The 26939-nt window shown below is 42.5% G+C and overlaps 1 protein-coding gene and 1 long non-coding RNA gene across 5 annotated transcripts in view; one reads left to right on the top strand and one right to left on the bottom strand.

Annotated features, from left to right (window-relative positions):
- STARD3NL (STARD3 N-terminal like) overlaps positions 1 to 12487 on the bottom strand; it is a 57363-nt gene extending 44876 nt beyond the window's left edge. For both annotated transcript variants that reach the window (XM_062178022.1, XM_062178021.1), the window contains exon 1: positions 12383 to 12487. The gene's annotated coding sequence lies outside the window, so the exon portion shown is untranslated. The remainder of the gene's footprint in view (positions 1 to 12382) is intronic.
- Positions 12488 to 12569: 82 nt separating this feature from the next.
- The window catches only part of LOC133749704 (uncharacterized), a 140180-nt gene continuing 125810 nt past the window's right edge, over positions 12570 to 26939 (top strand). For all 3 annotated transcript variants that reach the window (XR_009864607.1, XR_009864608.1, XR_009864606.1), the window contains exons 1-3: positions 12570 to 12702; positions 15097 to 15240; positions 21824 to 21899. This is a non-coding gene — a long non-coding RNA (uncharacterized LOC133749704). The remainder of the gene's footprint in view (positions 12703 to 15096; positions 15241 to 21823; positions 21900 to 26939) is intronic.

The following is a 26939-nucleotide window of genomic DNA, read 5'->3' as shown; positions in this document are numbered from 1 at the left end:
GCTGGCCCTGCAGCAGTGTGACCAGCTTAGCAAGGGAGGAACTAGGTACATGTGAAAGGCATCAGATGACAGAGAGGTTAACAAGAGGCAGGCCCTGGGAATCTGTAGCCGACAGGCGGACACTGGAAATTTTTCAATAGAAGAGAAGCAAGCACAATTAGCTTAAGCTTTAAGAGGCTCTGACTGCTCTGGTTTGAGAAACAAGGAAGCAGAAAGACCCAGTAAGAGATTATAGTAGTGATTCAGGAGAGAATCCACAGACGGACTTTGTGCACCACGGTGAGGGCCCTGGAGGTAGTGAGAACTAGCTGTTCTAAATACAGAGCCAAAGGCATTTGGTGACAGGCTGGACAAGAGGAATGTCAGAAAACCAGGACTAACAGAGGAACTGGAAGGATGAGGTTGCTAGGAACTGAAATGGGGAGGATGAGAAAACCAGCTTTGAGGGAGAATCTCAATTCATCTTGGACACACACAATCCAAGTAGAGATACAGCAAGCAGGTGGACAAGAACCAGGAGTTCAGAGGAGAGGTCTTAGCTAGATATAAACATGAGAATCAATAGTATGTAGATAGAACATAGAGCCATGAGGTGTATTAGTAACAGAAATTAGAATGGTCTCTCTTCATGTCATAGAAGGTGAGAAAAAAAAAAATTACGAGACAGGCCCTATGTAAGGGCCCTGAGAGTTTTCATTTGAGTACAAGGTAAGTGTTCAACACTTACAAAACATACCACCATATAGACAGTTGGAAGAACTCAAAAGGTACTACAAGAGTTCTCCTGTTTTCAGCAGGACTTAATCTGGTCAAGATAGAAGATTATGTAAATGCAAGTGGCTGACTGGAAAACAATCAAGTGTATGCCTTAAACAACAACCACTCCACTGGGAATGATGCTGGGTTCAGGGGACAAAGAGCAAGGCAGAGAGGAGAGATGTTTACCAGGGTGCACCTGCTCTTCCTTAGACTACAGGCTGGCCAGATGGCAGAAAGCCACGGTGGTGGCCAAAGTCATCTTGGGTGGACCATAAAACAAGCTGGCCCTTCAGCCCTGCAGGGTCAACAACTTGGTGGCCAGCTATTGCCTCAGCAGGGGCCGCATCAGATGGTGGCATGTTAGGGCTCCATCTCCCCTTGGGTCCACGGGAGTCTCTCTCCATATGGGCACTGAGGAAGATGATTATTCTCTTATGTCTCCATAGCTACATCCTTCCAGCTTCTACTATCTCCCTCCTGGTGGGTCTCTTTGCTGCTGAAATAGAGTTTGCAGCTGCCCAACCTACCTCTTAGCTTCAGGTCAAACTCCTGCCCTCAAATATTTTCTCCACAGCTCACCTGGAAACTCCTTTATCTTAATCTTACAGATCACAGACACTATTGACAACCCCATTTGCCTTCACTCCTCCAAATGAGGTCACTCCTCCAAGTTCAAAAGCTTGCTGATTTTTTGTTTGCTCATTGCCTGGCTCCCTATCATTTTCCAGAATTTTCCCTCATTCTCATAGAACTAAATCTACTCTTTACTTTTCAGAACAGCACAGTAGTGCTGTCATAAAATATGTGAAGGCTGGCATGGAATTATAATTTTTGTGTCAGTTTTTTTTTCATTAATTCTGTCAACCATTAGCAAAAAGGCATTCAGAAGAGTACCTAACTGCATTTACAAAGGGACTTCAAAACGTTTGTAGAAAATAGAATTGAAAGTTTTTTTTTTTTTTTTTTTTTTTTTTGCAGGGGGGATGCAAAATAATGTCAAAACCACAGCATATAACGGGCCTTCAAAAAGTTTGTGGAAAATGCATAATACGAAAAAAATGTTTTGACCAAGATAAATTTCTTTTAACTTCATTTTTCATAAACTTTTTGAAGTAATCTCATATAAATCCATGAATATTTAACACTTCCTCTTAGATATGTGTTGACAACCTTAGAAATACTTGACGTGGCAGTCATACTACTATCTAGATAGGCAAAGGTCCCTCAATTAAAGGCTTTAAAATATTTTCCAATACAGATAAGGCTATGTCCACACCACATAATGCCACTTCGTTAGTACTTACTGCAAACAATTTTCAAATAATTGCTGTCACCTTGCTCAGAGCACTGGAGATCTGAACATTAATAGCATCCAGTGAAGCGAGCTCACTACTCCCTGAGGAATCATAGGAAGGTGACTGAAAGCACACATTTCTTTTGGAAACTGTCCTCCCTCCCACAGACTAGAACTATCAATGTATTCACACACTGTTCAACAGGCCTCCCAGACTTATCTTTTCTATACAGAGACAACAATGTTGCATTCCAAGTGTCTGGCAGGTGAGTAGTCAGCAAAACCAACAGCTATTCAGAGGCAAGCTAGGTTTTTTCAACCACTCAAGACTCTGAAAGATGGAAGACAAGAGCTTCTGTATATATCACTCCATTTGACAGAGCCATCTTCTGCTCACTGCCACTGGCAGACACAGCACACTAAAAGCAAGGCTAGACAACATCAGCTGCCCCTGGAGTTACTTGAGACCAACTTCCTGTTTCACAACCTAGAGCAGGTAAACGAAAGGGCATGCCATTCACATCTCTACTTAGGAATATCTGCCAAGTGGCAGAAGTGACCTATCTCACCTCCTACAAAGTGGCAATACAAGGAAGGCATACAGGTCCAAAAGGAAATTAATAATCTCTACCACAGAATTGAAGCCATCTAAGCTTTAGTGCATGGGACAGACAGGGAAAGTCAATCCTGAACTCTTGATGCTTCAGACTTTACAAGATACCTGTACCCTTTCTTTCTTTTTATCAAACTTCTAAGGCAGTCAAAAAGGAGACCAGCCCTTTGAGAGATCAACATCAGAAGTAACCTTCAGGATCACCTTTACTAGCCTACCCTGTGTTTCAGAAAATGAAATCACACAAAGACCACTAACTATAAGACTCAATGTAACCACAAGCCGACACAAGCAGTAAAGTGTGCTTTACAGCCCAACAAGGAGAACAGGTTCAGAGTACAGGTTACAGAGGCAGAGAATCTCACAAGAGTAGTAAGATCTTCTTAAGCTCACAAAATTCTCAATAAAGGTTTGAAATTAGCATACCTCCTCCCAAAACTTGTTCTCAAGTAGTTTAACCAGAGGGGTAATTATAAAATCATAAGACTGACTTAAAAATACAGACATCGATATACACTTGTTCACTGTGTCTTTAAATGTTTAAAAACTGTTTAAAGAATAACCAAAATAATCAGAAAGCTCTTGCTTACAATTTTTAAGAAAATGTGTTAATTTTGATTCTGCTGCTGGCTTCATCTTCTGAACACTCCTAATTGGTGACCAACCCAAGCCTGTCATTCTCTCATGGGTCTCCTACACTGTTTTCCTAATCATCTCTCACACACAACTCCAACAGTTCAGTCTTGCTCATCTCCCAAACATTCATCCCTCTAACTCAAAACACCACTTCTCTTTCCCATTGCTCCAACTGTGCTTACCATTTTTAGTTCCCTGTACAGGAGGAACAGTTCCCTTTATAGCCAGGCCTTTCCTGTAAGCCTCTCTGCCTGCAGTGCCTTTTCCTCCACTCCACAAACTACTAACAACAACAACAACAACAATCATCGTTCAAGGAAGGTTAAGGAACATTTCTCAATGAAACTTCCTCTGATCTCCAACATGTACCACATGTTCCATATATCTTCCTTTACGAGCATCTCTAGTCTTCCATATATTCTGCATATTGCTTAGATGTCTCTCAAGAGTATACTACAAGCTCCTAGAAAACATGTCTGTATTCTGAGCACCTATGTGTTAGGCCATTTGCTTGTTAAATTCATCAATTATAAATACCATTGTATAAAAATATGAAGTCTAGGCTCTTGCTAGCTAAAGTTAAACAAGTTTACATCTGCATCTTAAGTTTCAGTATATTAAATAAGCCAGGACTATGTAATCTCCAGTTACTATGAAAAGCAATGGGATTAATAAAAATGCTCCAATCCTCCCAAATCTACTAGATAGGTCATCTCTCTTTCCAATGCATTTTGAAGGTGCTTAGAAAGCCATTCAAATGACATACTACAAAAACTGACACAAATATACAGAAAAGTAGAAGAAAATCATAGGATTCATAGGAGTGGGAGCACATGCCAAACATGCTGGATGCTGTGGGGGAAAACAAGATGGAAAGGCATGGTCTCTATCCTCAAGTATCCTTTCATAAAGGAGGTAAAGCAGTTACATAAGTAAATAGAAAACAAAGTCTAAGGTAGTTATAACACCAAAAAGACTGAAATTCAGGGTTCTGTGATCAGAAAAGGATTCATAAGAAAAAGCTGCCCACAGAAGAAAAGAAGACTTTGAAAGAAATGAAAAATTCATATATTCCAAGAATGAGGTAGACTGGAATAAACAAAAAAGCAAAAGCCAATGTCTCGAATAGTGGGTCCCCTGACAGTCTGAGGAGAAAGGCCTCATGGGAGGGAGTCACAGGAGGCAAGGCTGAGGCAAGGCTGGAACCAGGTATGGGAACAGATCACAGAATGCTGGGAAAAGTCAGCCCCAGTGTGAGCTTGTCTTTCCACAAAGGCTACACACCTCCACTGCGGAGTGAGCGTCCTGAGAACAAGGAAAACACTCCAGAGGCCAACAAGATTTCACTGCTAAGAACTAGGTAGACAGTCTCATCCTCTAAAGAGTTAAACACCGGACTCAGTGCTCAATGGCCATCAACACAGTGAAGGATGCATGTGGTTCCTTCCTCCTGGATACAGTCACTCAACCCTAAAATTTCTGTTTTCCCAATGTCCTGTGAAATATCTAACCCTAGAGGAATGGACTTCTTGGTGAAATATTCATAAACAATGCTTTCCAAAGTTATGAAAAGTCTATAAGCTTCAGTTTGCACTAGGCAGTCACGCATTGAAGTTTCCATGTGCCAGAGTCTTTCTAATTGGCCCAGGCCATCCTCATCCCCATAGCCTTCAATGAAGGGAACCCTCTGCCCTCCACAGAGAATCTGCCTCATTCCCCCATCAAAGTCTGGGCTCCCTTGCCTACACTGTTGCACGGGTACAGCATCCAAGCAAACAGAATGTACATTGATAGCCTGGGAACAAGTCTTGTTCTCATACAGGTGATGGTGTTTTTATGTTGGCTTGAATGATTTTTTTTTAATTTATTTGACAGGTAGAGTTACAGACAGTGAGAGAGAGAGAGAGACAGAGAGAAAGGTCTTTCTTCCGTTGGTTCACTCCCCAAATGGCCGCTATGGCCGGAGCTACGCCGATCCAAAGCCAGGAGCCAGGTGCTTCCTCCTGGTCTCCCATGTGGGTGTGCAGGGCCCAAGCACTTGGGCCATCCTCCACTGCCCTCCTGGGCCACAGCAGAGAGCTGGACTGGAAGAGGAGCAACCAGGACTACAACCCGGCACCCATATGAGATGCCGATGCCGCAGGCAGAGGATTAACCAAGTGAGCTATGGTACCAGCCCCTTGAATGATGTTTTTTTTAAAGACCAATATCATCAATATCAAAAGATAAGAATTTTCCACAGAAATAAAATACAGATGTCTGGCTTCCAGGGAGAACCAAGCAATTCTGACACTACTTCCCAGTGGACCCTTCTGTCACCCTCACTTACTTCCAGCCCTGGCAGGGACTTCCGCTCCTGGCTCACTGGGTGTCTGGTTTTGAACAGCTGGTAGCCACTCAGAGCCAACAGTGCTGGGTGAGGGTCACCAGGAGCACTGCCTGGGTACACACCCAGTACCATGGCTTACCAGTTGTGCAACCTTGGACAAGTCACTTAACCACTCTGCATCTGAGAGCTTGTGTAAACAGCGACAAAAATACTACACCTTGCCGGCGCCGCGGCTCACTAGGCTAATCCTCCGCCTTGCGGCGCCAGCACACCGGGTTCTAGTCCCGGTCGGGGCACCGATTCTGTCCCGGTTGCCCCTCTTCCAGGCCAGCTCTCTGCTGTGGCCTGGGAGTGCAATGGAGGATGGCCCAAGTCCTTGGGCCCTGCACCCCATGGGAGACCAGGAGAAGCACCTGGCTCCTGCCATCGGATCAGCGCGGTGCACCGGCTGCAGCACGCCTACCGCGGCGGCCATTGGAGGGTGAACCAACGGCAAGAGGAAGACCTTTCTCTCTGTCTCTCTCTCACTGTCCACTCTGCCTGTCAAAAAAAAAAAAAAAATACTACACCTTACCTTAGAGGGCTGCTGCAAGGAATAAATTAGTTGTCATAAAACAGGGGTTCTCAATGGGGTAGTGGAGGTGGGAGGGCGATTCTGCTCAGCCCAGTCCCAGGTCATGTGGCAAAGTCTGGGGACATTAGAAGGAATCACACCCAGAGGGCCTGCCGCTGGCACCTTGTGGGTAGAAACACTGACAAACACCCTACAATGGATAGGACAGTCTCCTCAACATGGAATCAGCCAGCCCAGAATGTCAGGAGTGCTGGGGATGAGAAATGCCAACACAAAACAGTAGAACAGCTCCTGGCAGAAGGAGGAAGCACTCTGCAGGCAGAAGTTACCATCAGTAACAGCAACAGCAAGTGCTGGTGGCTGCTCCCACGCCGGCTAGAGAAATGTCCCATACTCTAAAGCTGTGGTGTTACCTCTGATGAATTTAGCATCCCACACACATAGAAACACGTCCTTGAAGCTCCCTAGTTCTACATCATTAATTCAGTAAGTGGTTACTTCAGAACAGTAGTTGTCAGAATATATTTTCCCGAAACAAAAAGCACTCAGAATATACCTTGGTGAGCAATGATGCGCGATACTTTGAGAGTGTCCTGGAAAACGCGGCATGGGAACCTGTGATTGCTGCAATTTAAAGGTGCTAGGCTGAAGGCCTCCCAACTCCAGGTTTAACATATCGAATGGAAGTAAAAAGAAAAGTTTTCAACTAGAGAGCCGACTAAACCCTATACCACCCCCAGTGTGGACCTGAAAGATCCTCCAGTAGGGAGGCTTGTGACCTAGCAGTTAAGGTGCCAGTCAGGAGGCCAGTGTCTATCATTGTACTTGGATTTGATAACCAACCCAGCTGCTGGTCCTGAATCCAGCTTTCTAGTGATGCACACCCTGGGATGGCTCAGTAACTGGGGTTGTGCCATACACATGGGAGAGCATGACTGAATTCTTGGTTCCAGATTTCAGTCTACCCCAGCCCAGCCATTGCAGGCATTTGGGGAGTAAAATAGTGGACCAGATGGTGTTCTCTTGCTTTCTCTCTCTCTCGGTGAACCAGTGAATTGGAGGACAATTTTCTCTCTCTCTCTCTTTTTCTGCCTCTAAAATAAATGAATACAAATTACAAAAAAGATCATCCAAGTTTAAATAGCTCAGAGCCAAGGATCCTTGCTGGGAGTTCAGGCTTTGATCTTGACTCACAGCAAGAGGTATCTTCCAAATTCTGGCCAACTCAAAAGCAAAGCAGGGAAAACAGTTAGAAAAGCCCAACCTGTGCTGATACATTGCTTAAGGGGCTGCCAGGAATTCTGACACGGGGCCTCAGAACCAATGATGGCCTACACGGGTGCCCTGCTGCCAGCAGCCAGCACTGGTCAGTCATCTATGACCAGTACTGCAAGTACCAAAAGGTCCTCAAGTTCATCTCTCGGGGCCTCACTTTTCTCATCTACAAGGATCCCTGAAAGTCATGGTGAAACAGAATTAAGAGATACCTTGAAATCCACGCATACTTTTTTCATGATGTTAATTTTCTGTGAACATTTTGAAAATCCCTCTTAAAATATTCCAAAGTAGACAATGCTGTTACTATTTTCTGGTACCATAAACACAGAGAACATTTATTTTGTTTGTGACGATGTGTCTTCAACAATTACTGCCCAAAGGTTTGAGTGTATCTGTAGGGACGCTTTGGTAATTGTGGAAGTCAGACCCTTAACTGAAACAGGAAAGAGCTCCTGTTGAATCAAAGCCAAGAAAATCCTAACAGTGCTTCTCTCAAAGTGAGGTAGTAAAAATGTAAATAAAACTAGAGGGCTCTACAATCACAGCAAACTTTGCCTGTATGATACAAATTGTTAAGTCTTTTAACCTCAAGCTAACATTTATTTGAACACCTGCATACAGAAGGGGTCTTCAAAAAGTTTATGGAGAACGTGAGCTATGAAAAATTATACATGGTGGTGGCTGTTTAGCCCAGTGGTTAAGACATTGGTTAAGATGTCCTGTCCCAGGGACTGTGGCATAGTAGGTTAAGCTGCTGCCTGTGATGCTATATGGATGCCAGTTCCTGTCCCAGCTATTTCACTTCCAATCCAGCACTCTGCTAATGCGCCTGGGAAAGCAGAGGAAGATGCCCAAGTGTTTGGGCCCCTGCCACCCACATAGGAGATCCAGATGAAGTTCCTGGCTTCTGGCTTCAGCCTGGCTCAGTCCTGGCTACAGCAGCCATTTGGGGAGTGAACAAGGGATGGAAGATTTCTCTGTGTATGTGTCTATCTGTAACTCTGCCTTTCCAATACATAAATAAATCTTTTTTAACAAAATGCCATGTCCGACATCAGTGTGCCTGGGTTGAAACCCAGCCTGTTCCTGACTCCAACTTCCTGCTAATCCAGGCCTGGGCGGTAGTGTGATGGTTCAAGGTTTTGGATTGTACACATGGAGACCTGGGTTGAATTCCTGGCTCCCACTTTTGGCCCAGCTCAGTCCAGTCCCAGTTGTTGTGGGGGCATTTATGGAGTAAACTACTAGGTGGGAGCTCTTTCTATCTATTGCCTCTCAAATTTTTTTTTTTTAATTTAAAAACTATTCATGGATTTAAAAAAAATCTTTTTTGCACCAAAGAACAGTATATTACAAAATAGCAAGATTGGTAAACCATTTCTCAAAGAAAGATACCAAGGTGTCATAAAAAGAGAAGGCCTCCATTAAAGAGGCAGAGGAAAGGGTTCATTGAGAAAGCAGCATGGGGGCGGGGCTGTGAGTGGACAGGGGCGGGCAGACCTTTGGCTGGAGCTGTGCACCCAGAGGGCATTCCAGGCAGAACACAAGTCTCGGCTCTGAAGCTGGAAAGCTCAAGGCGGGAGTGGGAAGCTCAGTTTGGGGCAGGAAGCATTTCACAGCAGAAGGATAACACTGTAATTCAGGGCCAAATTCTGACGGGCTGGAACTTCAGACCATGGACATCTACTGCAGGAACAAAGGTCAAGACCAGAGATCCTCAGTCAAGACATTCCACTTCTCAAAGAGCTAAAGCTCCCTGTGGCCTAAAATTGAATATCTTCTAACATTTAAGAAAAGGAGGATATGAATTCTATCAATATTATTGACCAATGAAAAAGCCTCCATTAATTTTCTGGTGAGTCAAAAGGTCATCCAGAAACTAAATTAAAACATTTATGCAAATTAGTTAGCTACTGTTAGAATACAATATTCCAATCCTAATTACTGAAATAAGCAAACCTCAGAAACAGATTAGGAGTATTTAAAAAAACTTGGGACATAATAAACCATTTATCAGCCATATGCCTATAAACAGATTTCTACATATTTTTTAATATAATATATTGTGAAGAAAGAGAAGTTAAATCACTGAGCTGATCCAATGACTTCCTCAATTATAGGAAAATGTTTGTGTGCTAACAGAAACTCTGAGCCAGCAAGCTCTGGACTATATTCTCTCACAATGCATAGGGCTAAAACTAGGAAAATAGTAACAAATTTGAAACTCCCTGTCCAGTTATTTCTGAAATTAAAATATTTTTTAAAAAAAGTTATTTTGAAGCCATAGCCTTCTTCCTAACAGAAATCAATGGTTCAAATGGAGAGTACAATATTACTCATTCAGAAAGGGGAAGGGAAATAAGCAAAGGATTATTTTAGCCTCAGAGAAGTACTGTTGCAACTTTTACAAACTATTTTTATGACTTTATGGATGATAAGTTCAAGATGCTGAAATACGATATTTTTACAAATATACAGAAACCCCTTGTTATGGTCTTTCATGAAGGAAATATTGCAGAAAAAACACTAGGTTGAAAATCAGCAGGGTGAGAACCTGGCACCACTGTGGCCACTGGCCATACTGTTTTCAAAATCACTGAACATCTCTGTGCCCTCAGAGCCCCACTCTAAACTGAGAGGGCTGAACCGCATGATCTCTAAAATGCCCCATCATGAAACGTAATTTCAGATAACAGAAGTCTGTGGCTGCTGCTACACAGTCACGAAAACAGGGAGGTGGGAGACGATGAATAAGGCTTTGGACTAAAGCTAAAGAGAGTTCAAGGCCACGCTCCACTGATACTAGTTGAGTAGCCTTAAGTGCAAATTTCTTTATTATTGAAAAGCCTTAATAATTGCCTTTGCGAGATATCAGAAAGATTGGGATGTATGTAAAGTACAAGGCACACTGTACACACTCGATAAATGTAGACTTGATGTTTCTGATTGGTAACACAAGTCCTGATAGAAAATCATAATTCGTTGAATGTGGTTCTATAAAACTTGACTGAGAAGAGCAGGAACTGTCAGTGCTTTCCAACTGGAAAGCGGGCAAAGATAATATTGGAGAGGATTCATGGTTTGCAGCAGGGAGGAGAAGAGCAGGCAGTTGGAGATACGCAGAGGCTTTGAGTTACACATAACAACAATGAAGGGGAAAACCAGCATGGGGCACAGTGCTGACGGAGGATAGACTTTTTTTTCAGTGTGAGGACCCCTGGAGTTACTGCAATGATTTTATAACCAAAATAAAATCAAGCAGAAGCTGTCGGAGACTGTGGGTGTCACAACAATAAAAATGGACTGTGCAGGGTCCAAATCATCCTCAGCCTGTCTAGAGTGCCCAGCTGAGATACAGACCGCGTGTTCCTGCCAACTCCTCACTGTCGCCTGCTGCCACCGTCCCCCATCCCACTGTCCCCTGCTTCCACTCTGCTGCCACCACACTGGCTCCCTTCACCTTGCCACACGCCAAGCTCACAATACCTTAGTGCCCCTGGCTGTTCCATCTGCTTAGAAACTCCCAGAAGATCTTGCCGCGCTGACTCACTCCGAACAGCCCATCTACCCAAAGCAGCACCGGCACTGGAAAGCCTTCAAGACTGCTGTACCTAAACTTCCCCCACACCCCAGTCACACTCAGGCTACCCATCCCACAATATCTTCTCTACCATTTATGACTATCTGCAGCCATTTCTGGGTTTACATCTTCGTTGTATTTCCTCCAAAATGTCAGTTCTTACAGGGCAGGGGCTGTCTCTAAATTTAATACTCACCATTCAACATCGAAAACGACACCTGGCACTCATCAGATAAAACAGCCAGTGAATAAATTGATAATCATCGCCATGCCTCCCAGAAAAGAGGGAACGCTCCACAAAGGTGGTTTTCATTTCATTTCTTTAATGCAGCTTTACACAGTGCAATTAGGTCGTAATAAAGGGTTTGAGATAGCAAGGTTTTAAAGAAAAGGGATTCTTCATGACAATACAAGTTATTATACACCCATGCATATTTACCTGCACCTTGTACCGTACCCATTTTTACTTTGCAAGCATTAATGGCCACTGTCTTACTAGTGGAATCCACACGTACCGCGAGGACGTCATAAATTCTTTTGTTTTGCCGGACCCTGCTTCTAGAAAGAGGTGTAAGGGTAGATGGAATACAGAGGATAATACTACGAGGAAAACTGATAAAACACTGGGCTAATTCCAGCTTTTCAGAGGCGAGCCCGGCTGCTCCGTTACCCTGCTACACTTAGGCACACCATCACTGAGCCAACTGATGGATTCAGTGACTCCATCCGTGAAACAAGACAATGACGCGAACAACTGCCATATTAGAGGACGCTACGAGAAGTTCCACAACGTGAATTCGTTTTTTACGTAAAAAAGAACGAAAAAAAAAAATCCCTTTCTAACCCTCAACCGAAAGTAACCACTCTTCTGAGATTTCACATGCGTGGGCAAAGCAGTGAACTGAAACCGGGGCCGAAGGTTCCTGACTCACTCTAATTTTTATTTGGTTTTGTTTTCTGAAGAACAGGAGAAGCCCACGACCGGCTGTGTCCGCAGAACCCAAGCGTCTGCCCCCTCCCCGGTCACCGTTCTGGGTCTCCGGAGGGCCCACGGTGGGGGGGACTCCTCGGGGTCCTGCAGGCACCCCGAATGCCGGCCCGGGCCTGGGAGCCGGGGGCTGGGCCTTCGGCAACTTCACGTTCGCATCCATGGGAAGCTGCGCCTGCCCTGCCCCTCCTCCTCCCGCGGAGCCTCCGCGCCGGGCTCAGCAGAGCACCGCACGCCCGGACAGCGACCTCGGTCCGCCGGGCTCTGGGGAGCCCCGGCCACGTCACCGGATCTCGGAGACTCAGTCCGCCAACCTGTCAAATAGGCCTACCTCATCTGGCGGGTCCGGGCCGGCCGCCCCAGCCTGGCCCGGGGACTGAGGTTCCGCGGTCGCGCCGCTGGGGCCCTCGCGGGCGGAGGGGCGGGGCTCGGCGGGGCGGGACCCGGGACCGAGCCCAGCGAGCGACGCGCACGCCGCCGCCGCCAGCCGCCCCGGGGCCTCCCCGAGTACCTGCCGCTGACGTCAGCACGCTGACGTCGGCGCGCGGAGTCCGCATCTCGCTCGAGGGACTGAAGACCTGGCTTAGGCGGGCGTGCGCCCTAGAGAAAGCAGCGTATTCGTCAGCGCCTCTGTCAGTCATCTGGTGACCAGTAAGCGACGCGGGAAGGAGGGAGAGGGAGGGCTGAGCGGGGACAGCCATGGCTGGGAGGGTGGGCGTCTGTGGCTTCGAGACCGCGGCGGGGGGCTCTTTCCCGCAGTTTGCATCGCCGCGCCGTTTTAGTAAGCGTCCGCTGCCTGACGTAGACGAGTCTTCCGGTCTCCTCAGGCCGGCGTGGGGAGATGTCCGGCTCCAGCTCCCGGAAGATAATCGCGGGAGTGCATCTCAGGGCCTCGGGGCGCCTCTGAGCTCCCGGGGTGACGTAAGCCGTTCTGTCTCCGCGCCGGGGCTCGGCTCAGGCGTCGCCTGTCGCCTGCTCTGAGCTCCCTGCTGCCCCATTCCCCGGGCCCGTCCTGGCCCAGCATGGGTGTCGGCTGTAGTGGTCCCCAGTTACCTTTGTACTCTCAGGACGTTGGGCTTCTTTTCATTATTGTTTCATTTAAGGTCTACGTAAGCTTATTTTCAATAGATGCCACAGTTACATCATTCAAATTCTTAATGGTACAGAGAGGGACAAACGATGAAAATTGTTTCTATCCCAGTTATCTATGCAAACAGGATGTTGGGGGGGGAGGATGTTCTTCCAAAATCGTTACTATTGATTTAATTTTTTATAAGTTTGTTTTTTAAAATAATTATTTTATTTATTTGAAAGACAGCGTTATAGAGGGTTAGAGCCAGAGAGAGAGAGAGAGAGGTCTTCCATTCCACTGGTTCAGTCCCCAAAGGACCACAACGGCCAGAGCTGTGCCGATCCGAAGCCAGGAGCGTCTTCCAGGTCTCCCACGTGGGTGCAGGGGCCCAAGCACTTGGGCCATCTTCCACTGCTTTCCCAGGCCAAAGCAGAGAGCTGGATCGGAAGTGGAGCAGCCGGGACTCAAACCGGTGCCCATATAGGATGCCGGCACTGCAGGCTGAGGCTTTAACCAGCTGTGGCACTGTGCTGGCGCCTTTACTATTAATTTTAAATCACACAAGTAAAATAATAAAAAAAAATACCACAAACATTACAAATTAGGCTAATATCCTTTAAAGGCACTAATTGCAAACCCAATCTTTAGATGATGGTTCCTAGTTTCCTGTGCATTTGCATGTGTAAATTCTATTTGTTATTTTACACTCAGCATTGAAATATTTCAAGAACTCTAAATCAACCTCTTTTAGAATACAGTGTGGTAGTCCACAGAATGTGTGTGTGTGTGTTATATATACTATATAGTTTGTTTTTTCTTTGATTTATTTAGTTTACTTTTGTTTCTAAGTGTTCAAAGAGATCTCTCTCAAACACCTGCAGAATGGAAGCTATTAGAACAGAGACATCATAACTTAGTACTGAAGAAGCACTCCACATCAGAATGGAAATGGAAGCATGGGAGAGTAGTATAGAATTATTTATTTATTGGGGGGAGGTGTCACTTCAGGGACAATGAAAAGAAGTGGGAACAGAATTCAGAGACCACACAAAGCAAGTCTTTGCAAATCTATGGAAAAAACAAAACTACTTTAAAAAATCTGAAGAAGAGGCCAGCACCATGGTTCAATAGGCTAATCCTCCGCTTGCGGCGCCAGTACACCGGGTTCTAGTCCCAGTCGGGGCGCCGGATTCTGTCCTGGTTGCTCCTCTTCCTGTCCAGCTCTCTGCTGTGGCCCGGGAGTGCAGTGGAAGATGACCCAAGTGCTTGGGCCCTGCACCCACATGGGAGACCAGGAGGAGCACCTGCCTTCGGATCAGCGCGGTGCGCTGGCCGCAGCGGCCATTGGAGGGTGAACCAACGGTAAAGGAAGACCTTTCTCTCTGTCTCTCTCTCACTGTCCACTCTGCCTGTCAAAAAAAAAAAAAAAAAAAAATCTGAAGAAGGAAAAGTCTAGGTCTAGATGTCTTGATTGGTGAAATCTATCAGACACTTAAAGAATCAATACTAATTCTTTTCAAGCTCTTCCAAATAAATGAAGAGGAGCGAACATTTTATAATTAGTTCTGAGATTGGTGTCATCCTAATAGCAAAGCCAAAAACATAAAATTGAAAGAGCTACAGACCAATATCCTTAATGAATATAAATTCAAAACCATCAGTAAAATATCAGCAATTCGCCTCCAATGGCTTATTAAAGGATTAAACACTATGACCAAGCAGGAACTATTCCAGCATTGAGAGCGTGATTTAAGAAAATTTATCCATATAGTTCACCATAAAAATGGAGCAAAAGAGAAAACACACATACACACACACACGATCGTCTCAAATGACACAGGTTAAAAAAAAATTCAACAAAATAGAATACCTGGGGCAGGTGTTTAGCCTGATGGTTAAGATGCTACTTGGGATGACCACATCCCACATTTAAATACCTGGGTTGTATTCTCAGCTCTGGCTCTTGATTCCAGCTTTCTGCCCATGTGGACCCTGGAGAACAGTGGCAATGGCTTCAGTAACTGGACTCCTGCCACCCTGGACTGAGTTCCTGACTCCCAGCCTCATCCTCAGAGCTGTTGCAGCCACTTGAAGAGTGAACCAGTAGGAAGACACAGGTGCATGGGTGCTGTTTCTCTTCCTCTTAAATAAGTGAATAATTTTAAAAAGCCAACATTCTTTTAGGAATAAAAGGAATCTCATAGACCCACAACAGCATAATCAGCAGTGACATATGAGGGTAAACATTTGACTTAAGGGTTAAGCCCCTGCTAAGGACTCCTGCATTCTGTATCAGAGCACCTGTATTTGAGTCCTGTCTCCACTTACAGTTCCAGCTCCCTACTCATGCACATGCTGGGAGGCAGCAGGTGATGGCTCAAGTAATTGGGTCCCTGCCACCTTTGTGGGAGACCTGGATTGAAAGCTCAGCTCCTAGCTTCGACTTGTCCCAGTCCTTACTGTTGCAGGTTTGGAGAGTGAGCAGCAGATTGGGTGATCTCTTTCTGTCACTCTGCTTTTCAGTTGAATAAAAAAATAAAAGACCAAAAAATAAACAGTTAAATAAAAAAAGCTTTTCTTCTAAGATCAGGAACAAACAAGGACGCTTCCTTTCACCACTGCTCTTCAACATGTGCTGGTATTTCTACTCAGAACAATTAGGCAGAAAAACAAACAACAAAATACATAGAAATGGGGAGGAAAGAATTAAGACTATATTCAAGGATGCCATATGCTATATATAGAAACTCCCAAAAATGTCTTAAAAAAAAAACAAACAGAAGACTAGAGCTACTAAATGAATTTTTAGCAAAGTTGCTACTGGAGATCAACACACAAAGCTCAGTTATATTTCTTTACACAATCTGAGACACATTGAACAATCTGTAAAGAAGATTACAAAACAAATGGTATTTTACAATTGCAAAAACACCCAAAATTGTAATAAAATACCTAGGAAGTAAAAGACTTACATACCGAAAAGCATAAAACATTGCTGATGTAACTTAAGAAGACCTAAGTAAAAGGAATGACATCCCATGTTTTTGGATTTGGAATCTTATAATTATGATAGAAAAATAGCTGAAGCCATTATTAAATAAGCAGGAACTCACTGATCTGAGGCTGTCTTTATATTTTGGGTTCCCATGCACTAAATTGCAACCTTAGTATGTAAACATATTGAAGCCTAACTTGGGAGTCCAGCTTATTTTTAATATTTACTTCATTTATTTGAAAGGCAAACAGAGAGCGGAGGAGAGAGAGAGAGAGAGAGAAAGAGAGAGAGAGAGAAACAGCGAGAAACAGCCAGAGCTGGGAGTATCAAAGCTGGAACAATGAATTCTGTTTATAGAATCAATAAAATATCAAAATTTTGAAACTCTTTTATGAAACAAGAAAACCTGATCCTCAAAATTCACATAGAATTGTTATGAGGCCCAATACCTAAAAGAATATTGATAAAGAAGAAAAAAATTACACCTCATGAACTTAAACTTTACAACAAAACTAGAGCAATCAAAGGAACATGGTGCTGGTATAAAGCTACCTATAGATCAGTGGATTAGAATGTAGAGTCTAGAAATAAGCACATTGAACTATGTACATTTATTTCCACAAAGTACCAGGTGGGAATAAGGATAATTTTTATAACAAATGATACTAAGACAATTGCATATACACAAGCAAAAGAATGAAATAGACTCCTGTCTCACTGCATGTACAAAAACTAACCCAAAATAGGTCCATAGCCTAAGTAAGAGCTAAAAAATAGAATTCTTAAAAGAAACCATGAGGTCAAATCTTGATCCCCTGGATTTGTTAATGAGTTCTTAGATATACAACAGTGAAAACAGATGTTGAACTCATCAGAATTAAAAATTTCTGCATCAGAGAACATTGTCAAGAAAGTGAAAGTACAACTTACAAAACGGGAGAAAATTTTTTTGAGAAAAAATTTCTAAATCATGTGTCATAAAGGTCTGATAATCAGAAGACAATTCCTACAACTTAATAGCAAAAAGAACCCAATTAAATCAGACAAAGAACTTGAATACATTTCATCAAAGAATCAAATGACTAATAAGACCAAAAGATGCTCAAAATCATTAGACATTAGGACAAAATCAAAATCACAATGAAGGGCCATTTCATACCAACTAGTACAGGAAAGAGAGCAGGAGAGAAAGACAGGGAGGGAGAGAGAGTAAAGAAAGGAAAATAACAGGTGTTGGTGAAGATGCAGAGAAATTAGAACCCTTGTCCATTGCCAATGGGAATGTAAAGTAGGGCAGCCACTGTGGAGAATGGTTTGGTTATTCCTCAAAAGTTAACCATAGGTTGTACACAATGTGGCACACTGGATTATGCCACCACTTAGGGCACCTGCATCCCACCTGGTTTAAGTCCTGGCTGTTCTATGCTTCTGATCCAACTCCTGCTAGTGCACCTGGGAACTCAACTATTTGGGTTTCTGCCACCCACAGGAGAGACCCAGATGGAGTTCCTGGATCCTGGCTCCGTCCTGAACTAGTCCTAGCTGTTGTGGGCATTTGGAGTGAACCAGTGATGGAAGATCTTTTTTCTGTCTCTGCCTCTCTCCTTGTCACTCTACCTTTAAAATAATCAAAAAAAATTTTTTGACAGGCATATTTAGACAGATAGAGAAACAGAGAGAAAGGTCTTCCTTTTCCGTTGGTTCACTCCCCAAATGGCTGCTACAGCCAGTGCGCTGCGCCAATCCAAAGCCAGGAGCCAGGTGCTTCCTCCTGGTCTCCCACGCGGTGCAGGGCCCAAGCACTTGGGCCAATTTTTTTAAGTCAAACATATAATTACCAAATAACTCATTTCCACTCCTAGGTTATACCCAAAAGAATTGAAAATATATATTCAAATAAGTATATATATATATATATATATAGTCATAGCAATATCATGCACAATAGCTAAAAGGTGGAGACACCCAAATATCCATCAACAGATGAATGCACAAAGAAAATTTTTCAATATTAATGCAATGAATCTCCCCTCCAAAGAAAAGTGTTTAGAAGAAATTTCTTCTCACCAAACTTCCATGGAATTAAGGTATGGGGAAAACATATAACTGTAGTAAATATGAATGAAATATCCAAATTATATGAAACATTCACAATGTATCATTTAGCTATGTAATGTAAAAATTGAAATTACTATGGAAATTTCTACCATGATAAACCCAAATAATCTGCTGCTCCTCTTTCCATTTTAGACTAGCCATTGCTTTTTCACGCCCTAGAAGTGGTGTTTAGAAATAGATATTTGGGGGGCGCTGGATTCTGTCCCGGTTGCCCCTCTTCCAGGCCAGCTCTCTGCTGTGGCCCAGGAGTGCAGTGGAGGATGGCCCAAGTGCTTGGGCCCTGCACCCCATGGGAGACCAGGAGAAGCACCTGGCTCCTGCCATCGGATCAGCGCAGTGCGCCGGCCGCAGCGCACCGGCCGCAGCGGCCATTGGAGGGTGAACCATCGGCAAAGGAAGACCTTTCTCTATGTCTCTCTCTCACTGTCCACTTTGCCTGTCAAAAAAATAAAAAAAATAAAAAATAAAATAAAAATAAATAGATACTTGGCTCACTAGGCTAATCCTCCACCTGCGCGCCAGCACCCTGGGTTCTAGTCCCGGTCGGGGCGCTGGATTCTGTCCTGGTTGCTCTTCTTCCAGTCCAACTTTCTGCTGTGGCCTGGGAGTGCAGTGGAGGATGGCCCAAATCCTTGGGCCCTGCACCTGCATGGGAGACCAGGAGAAGCACCTGGCTCCTGGCTTCAGATTAGCACGGTGCGCCGGCCGTAGCACCCTGGCCGCGGCGACCATTGGGGGTGAACCAACGGAAAAGGAGAACCTTTCTCTCTGTCTCTCTCACTGTCCACTCTGCCTGTCAAAAAAAAAAGAAAGAAAAGAAATAGATACAGAGTGATGATGCAATGTGCATACCATTTTACTGTTTTATAATGATCATGGGAGTACATAAGTCCACAGATATATGAGGAGAATTGAAGTCTTACAAAAGATATATTTATAATGGAAACCAGTAATACACATAGAGTGGGATGAACAGAAAAAGATGTACATATAAGCTGTTGAAGAGGTGGAATTTACAAAGTGTTGATAGATAATTAACTTTATTTGGAAAGATAAATGTGGGAAAGAGTGATTGGAGAATTTTGCATTAACTCAAATCAAGAATTCAGCAGGAAAGGTAGATTTAGCAGGGGCAAACCTATAAACTCATTTTGTACAGTTTGTGTTTGAGATAGGTGTGATTTATCTCATGTGTGTATCTAAAAGGTAATCAAGATGATAAAACTGGAGAGTTCAGGAGAGACATCATCATTTGCATGAGTTTAAATGATGCTACTCAGGCAGAAGGTACACAATGAGAATGGAAGAATGTAGAATGCCAGGGAATATCATGATGTAAAGAGTAGATAGAAGCTGCAGAGACCAAAAGGAAGCATAGACACCGTGAACTATGGTTGTCCCTATAATGAAAAGAGGGATTTCCACCTTTTTTCCCCCAACAGTTTTCTTGTGTTACCTCTGCTATTTATTAATTTGCAACTTAATAAGTCTGAGAGTTTGTCTAGAAGAATAAGCTTTTTAGTAATCTAGTAATTAAAATTTCACTAGTGCACATTACAATTTAGTTCTCATAAGATTATGCTATTATATAAATTTTAAAAAGTTAGAAGCCGGAGAGTGGTGATTTCAATTTTAAAAGGAAAAAATGCACCCATTTGATCCTGGATGAGCATTCATTAGTGGATGACTGTTGGGTAGCAGAGTATCTATACTATCCAAAGAGGCACAAGTCTGATCCAGGTAGATTTTGAATGCTACTCATTCCTTATAGTGAATGGAATATAAATTCCAGTAGAAGTTATCAAAAAGGCAACTTCAGCTGTAGCAGTGTAACTGTCATAAATGGAAGAGACAAAGAGAAATACAATTTATGAGACCAGAGCTAATGTTAGAACTTCATAAAACTTTGCCAACCCAAATCATCAGTGAATTTGGTCATTTCCATCCTGTCTCTCTTTACTTGAGGGATTTGGTTGCATTTTGGTGAAGCTATTTAGCTCACTGTGGTCTCTCATGTAACACAGGACCACAACTCCGATGAGAATCCTCTCCTGCTCCACTGAGTGAGTCAAGACAGCCAGGAAGGAGGCATCCTTCTGCCTCTGTGACTCACCATGCATGAGACTGAGCTGGTGACCCGGGTAGGGAGCCACTGCATCTCTCTTACATGTGGACCCAGTGTCAGCCAAGGCTGGTTAAACCACCAATTCCACACGTCAAATGAGGCCTCCATCTTGCAAAGTTGCCAAAAAGTCATGCAGAGGTCATTGGTCTATTCTTCCCAGCTATGTTTGTAAAGTTTGAACACAATGTTTTTGTTGGCAGGCAGAAGGTCCTAAAGATTATAGTGGTAACGTGTGAGGAAGGGTCAAAACAATGGCAGAATATCCAGGAAAGCAATGTTTATCATTGTCTTGAATTATTTTCAAAGAAAGTTATCCATGTTGCTAGTTTGACTTATCTGGGATTTTCTTAGACTTTTTGTAAGCATTTATAACTTGATATCTTTTCTGTGTTAAAAAAAAGGAATTCAAGTAAAACCATTGTTAGTAATTCTTAACTTTTGGCAGCATCGTGTTGATATGAAAGTTTTCCTGTAAAATTATGCTCTCCATAAAGTTGCTTTTAACCAAAGGAAAATAATACAGTCTGACAACTCTATAATACTCAGTGTTTGTTTTGGGTGAACTCATTCAATATTAGCAAGAAATGATAAAAGTTATTGAAATATCTTTGTTTAAAATATTGGTCTGCTTAGAATTTTAGGGAAAAGGAAATTGTCTCTCTTGCCCTCTCTCCTTCCCTAACTCCCTCCTCTTTTTGCTACAGATAAAAGAAAAAAATCTTGAAAATACAGTTTTTACACCTTGTCCATTATCAGTGCATGTTTCTAATAATTTCAAAATTTTTTCTTTTGGATTCACTAATATCTGGTTATAATGAAGTGGATGGTATTTAGGCAGACTCATTACTGATATGAAATAAATCTGCATAATATGTTAATTTCAGCCTTTCACTTTAAAATTAACACATCACTTATGTAAGCAGTATATGAACACACGCTCCTTGTAAATAAATCAATAATATATTCAATTATATATATAATAAATAATATATCTGTAAATAAAGATAAAATCTCCTTTTTAATCCTTTCACAAAGAGAACTACTGCTCAAGCATTCTGTGTAGAACATTTCCAACTTTTTCTTTGTGTTAACATTATCTACATTAGCATCTGAAACTGGTACACTGGATGAATTGAATATACTTTGAAAAGATATTCTTGCTTCCTATAAGTGTCCTGAAACATGCTGAGTAGGAAATGTTTTTCTTGGCCAGTGGATTAAAACTGGGCATATTCATGTACTCTTCTCATTCCTGTTCTGCTGTTAAGCGGTAAACTACAGTCCTGTAAGAGAAATTAGAAAGCCTGATGTTAATAGTAATCAGCACTTGAAATTCCTCTTGAAGGGAAACCATCTCCCTTCTTTTGACTGGGTCCATTATAAATAGATAACTTGGGAAAGCATAAAAAAGTGCCCTTTGTTACTTCCCACTTTCTAACTAACCTCCTTTCTTACTCCCTAGGAGGAATTTCTAACGCTATTGAGTTTGGAGCTGGAGGGGTGTAGAATGGAGAAGAAACAGAGGCGATAGGAGACAGGTAGGAATGATGTTAACTTTAATGTAATATTAGGGATGGCTCTGTGATGTCTGGCTGAGATTTTTTTAAAAGATTTTTATTTATTTACTTGAGAGGTAGAGTTGCAGACAGTAAGAGGGAGAGACAGAAAGAAAGGTCCTCCCTCCATTGGTTCACTCCCCAGATGGCCGCAACGGCCAGAGCTGTGCCAATTCGAAGCCAGGGGCCAGTTGCCTCCTCCCGATTTCCCATGGGAGTGCAGGAGCTCAAGCACTTGGGCCATCCTCCACTGCTTTCCCAGACCACAGCAGAGAGCTGGATCGCAAGAGGGGCAGCCGGGAGTAGAACCGGTGCCCATATGGGATGTGGGCGCCGCAGGTGGAGGATTAACCCACTGTGCCACGGTGCTGGCCCCTGAGATGTTTTGTTTTAATGTGATTTTAAAAAATCTGTATAATATAAAATGTACTATGTTAACCATTTTTGTAATATAGTTTAGTAGTGTTAATTGAATTCACATTATTGTGCAACTGACCTCTATACATTTTCATCTTGAAACTGGAGCTCTATACTCATTTAATGACTCCCACTTCCCCCTACTTCCTAATTCCTGGAAATGACCATTCTATTTTCTGTTTCTAGGAGTTTTACTACCTATATACACCTTATATAAATGGAGTCATACAATTATTTGTCTGTTTGTGGTTGTCTTATTTGACAGCATAATGTTCTCAAGGTTAATCCATATTGTATCATATAATAGAATGTTTTCACTTTTAGGACTGAAATATGTATATATAGTACATATACATATATCCCATATATACTACAGATACATATATGTGTGTATATAAGTCTATTTGTATCACATATATATTTATATGCCACATTTTATTTACCTGTTCATCCTTTGATGGATATCGGAGGTTTGTTTCTATTTCTTGGCTATTGTGAGTAATGTTTCAATAAGCATGAGTGTGCAGATATCCCTTAAAATTCCACTGCTTTAGTAGGTATACGTATCAGTGGAATGAGTGGATCATAGGGTAAATCTATTTGAAGTATTTTAAAGAAACCTGCATACTCTTACCCATAGTGACTTTACAGTTCCCACCAACAGTGCACAACAGTTCCAATTTTCCACATCCCAATAATGTTTATTATTTTATCTTTTTTGTTTGTTTTGTAATAACTCATTGTGGTTTTGATTTGCATTTCTAGTATTGTGTACTGGTTTTGTACCTTGCAACTTTGCTGGATTAGTTTTTTTTATTTATTTTATTTATTTATTTTTATTTTTTGGGACAGGCAGAGTGGACAGTGAGAGAGAGAGACAGAGAGAAAGGTCTTCCTTTTTTTTTTTTTTCGTTGGTTCACCCCACAATGGCCACCATGGCTGGCACACTGCAGCTGGCACACCGCACTGATCCGAAGCCAGGAGCCAGGTGCTTCTCCTGGTCTCCCATGCAGGTGCAGGGCCCAAGGATTTGGGCCATACTTCACTGCACTCCCGGGCCACAGCAAAGAGCTGGACAGGAAGAGGAGCGACCAGGACAGAATCCGGCGCCCCGACTGGGACTAGAACCCAGTGTGCCGGCGCCACAGGCAAAGGATTAGTCTATTGAGCCGCAGTGCCTGCCTGGATTAGTTTTTTAGTTCTTACAGTTTTTTCCCCTGTGGAATCTTTGGGATTTTTTATATATAAAATCATATCATCTCTAATCACAGCTCATTTTACTGTTACTTTTCCAATTTGGATATATTTTCTTTTAAAAGATTTTATTTACTTATTTATTTGAAAGATAGAGTTACAGATAGAGAGAGGGAGAGACAGAGAGAAAGGTCTTCCATCTGCTGGTTCACTCGCCAAATGGCCACAATGGCTGGAGCTGGGCCAGTTTGAAGCCTGGAGCCAGGAGCTTCTTCTGGGTTTCCCATGCAGGTACAGAGGCCTAGGGTCTTGGGCCATCTTCCATGGCATTCCCATGAATTGGAAGAGGAGCAGCCCGTGGGGCTGGTGCTGTAGCTCAATAGTTTAATCCTCCATCTCATTTGTTTATGAATCAATCAATATGTTGATTGTAATAGGAATTTATACACTTCTTCTGCTATCTTATTTTTATTGTGTAATTGTTTATAGTAATCTCATATCATCCCTTTTATTTCTGCTGTATCAGTTGTAATATTTTCCCTTTGAGTTGTTTGTATTTGAGTCTTTTCTTTCTTTATGCTTTGCCTAGCTAAGGATTTGTCAATTTTGTTTATTTTATTTATTTATTTATTTATTTTTGACAGGCAGAGTGGATAGTGAGAGAGAGACAGAGAGAAAGGTCTTCCTTTTTGCCACTGGTTCACCCTCCAATGGCCGCTGCGGCCGGCGCATCTCACTGATCCGAAGCCAGGAGCCAGGTGCTTCTCCTGGTCTCCCATGGGGTGCAGGGCCCAAGCACTTGGGCCATCCTCCACTGCCTTCCCGGGCCATAGCAGAGAGCTGGCCTGGAAGAGGGGCAACTGGGATAGAATCCGGCACCCCGACCGGGACTAGAACCCGGTGTGCCGGCGCTGCAAGGCAGAGGATTAGCCTGTTAAGCCACAGCGCCAGCCATATTTTTTTTTTTTTTTTTTATTTTTTGACAGGCAGAGTGGACAGTGAGAGAGAGAGACAGAGAGAAAGGTCTTCCTTTGCCGTTGGTTCACCCTCCAATGGCCACCACGGCCGGCACACTGTGCTGATTCAAAGCCAGGAGCCAGGTGCTTCTCCTGGTCTCCCATGCGGGTGCAGGGCCCAAGCACTTGGGCCATCCTCCACTGCACTCTCTGGCCACAGCAGAGAGCTGGCCTGGAAGAGGGGCAACCAGGACAGAATCTGGCACCCCGACCGGGACTAGAACCCGGTGTGCCGGCGCTGCAAGGCGTAGGATTAGCCTAGTGAGCTGTGGCGCCGGCCCAATTTTGTTTATTTTTTAAAAAAACAATTCTTTAGTGATTTTTTTCTATTGGTTTTCTAGAATCCATTCCATTTATTAATTTCTTCTCTAATGTTTATTATTTCCTTCCTTACTAACTTTAGATTTAAATGATTCTTCTTTTCTTTTCTTTGAAGTGTAAAATTCAATTTGTTGACTATATATTTTTCTTTTTTAAAATGTGTTTACTACTATAGAGTTCTCTCTTAGAACTGCTTTCACTCCATCTTATAGGTTTTGATGTATCATATTTTCATTTGTTCCAAACTATTTTATAATTTGCTTGTGGTTTCTCTCTTTGACCTTGGTTGTTTAAGAACATGTTGTTTAATTTCTACATATTTGTGAACTTTCCAATTTTCTTTCTGCTATTGTTTTCTAATTTCATTCTATTGTGGTTGTAAATGATACTCAGTATGATTTCAGTCTTTTAAAATTTCTTAAGACCTGTTTTGTGGTCTCACATATGATCTGTCCTGGAGAATGTTCCATGTGCCCTCAACAAGAATGCGCACTTTGTTGCATTGGGTAGAGTATACTGTACATGTCTTTCAGATCCAGTTGATCTACAGTTTTGATCAAGTCCTTTTGTTTCCTTATTGATCTTCTCAGTTGTTCTGTCCATTATTGAAAATAGAGTATTGAAGTACCCTACTATTATTGTATTTTCTAGTTCTCCCTTCAATTATGTCAATGTTTTTCCATATATTTTGGAGATTTGACATTAAATGTGTATTTGTGTTTTCTGTATTTATGTTTTCTGTTACAGTGACCCTTTTACCGTTATAAAATGTCTTTCTTTGCCCCTTGAGCTGCTTTTTGACTTATGATATATTCTGTCTGATATAGGTATAGCCATTCATGCTCTCTTTTTATTACTGTTGGTATGGGATACCTTTCTTATGCATTCACTTTTTTTTTTTTTTAGTCTTATTTTCATTTATTTGAAAAGCAACGTTCAGAGAGAAGAGGATAGACCAAGAGATACCTTCTATCCACTTTGTACTTACCAAATGGCCACAACTGCTGTAGCTGGGCCAGGCTGAAGCTAGGAGCCTGCAGCTTCTGCCTTGTGTCCTACATGGGTGCAAGAGCCCAAGCACTTGGGCCATCTTCTGCTGCCTTCCCAGGTGCATTAACGGGGAGCTGGACCGGAAATGAAGCAGCTGGGTCTTGAACCAGCACCCATATGGAATGCTGGCTTCACAGGAGGAGACCCCCATCCATTCTCTTTTAATATGTGTGTCCTTAGATCTAAAGTGAGTCTCTTATAGAAAATGTGTAGGTGGACTTTTCTTTAATTCATTCAGCCAATCTATGTTAATCCTTTTACATTTAAATGAATTGCTGATAGGGGAAGAATTACTCTTACTGTTTCTGTATGTCTTACAGCTACGTATTTTTTCAAAGTTTATTTTATTTATTTGAAAGTCAGAGTTACACAGAGAAAGAAGGAGAGGCAGAGAGAGAGAGGTCTTCCATCCTCTGGTTCACTCTCCAGTTGACCACAATGGCCAGAGCTGTGCCAATCCAAAGCCAAGAGCCAGGGTCTAATTATTCTCTCACTTCCTTTTGTTTATCTTCTGTAAAAATTTTCTTTGTCGTAACTATGATGGTTATATAAAACATCTTAAAGTTATAACAGTTTAGTTTAAACTGACAACTTCAATCACGTACATCAACTCTACTCCTAATTCATATTTCTGTTTCTCTGGTTTTATGTGATTTTTGCCACAGATTACATTTTTAACACTGTGTACCATTAACATTGTTTTTAGTTATTTTTATGCTTTTGTATCTTAACTTCTCTGCCAGAATTTAAAAATATTACAAAGTTATAAGATTCTGTATTTATCTACACACTTCTTTTATCAGAGATCTTTGTTTTTGCATGTATTTTCATGATGCTGTGTAGCATCCTTTCCCTTAAACTGGAAGGACTCCTTTAAGCATTTCTGGTGATCTAAGTCTATGGGTGAAGAATTTCATCAGTTATTGTTTACCTGATAATGGATTAACATTTGGGAAGAAATCTTACAACTTAAGAATGAAAAAAAAACCACAAAGATTTATTTTATTATTCTATATTTATCCA

The sequence above is a fragment of the Lepus europaeus genome, chromosome 20 (genome assembly GCF_033115175.1).
Source record: "Lepus europaeus isolate LE1 chromosome 20, mLepTim1.pri, whole genome shotgun sequence".
Lineage (NCBI taxonomy): Eukaryota > Metazoa > Chordata > Mammalia > Lagomorpha > Leporidae > Lepus > Lepus europaeus.
Note: the sequence above shows the minus strand (reverse complement) of the source record. Positions and strands in the feature narration are given on the sequence as shown.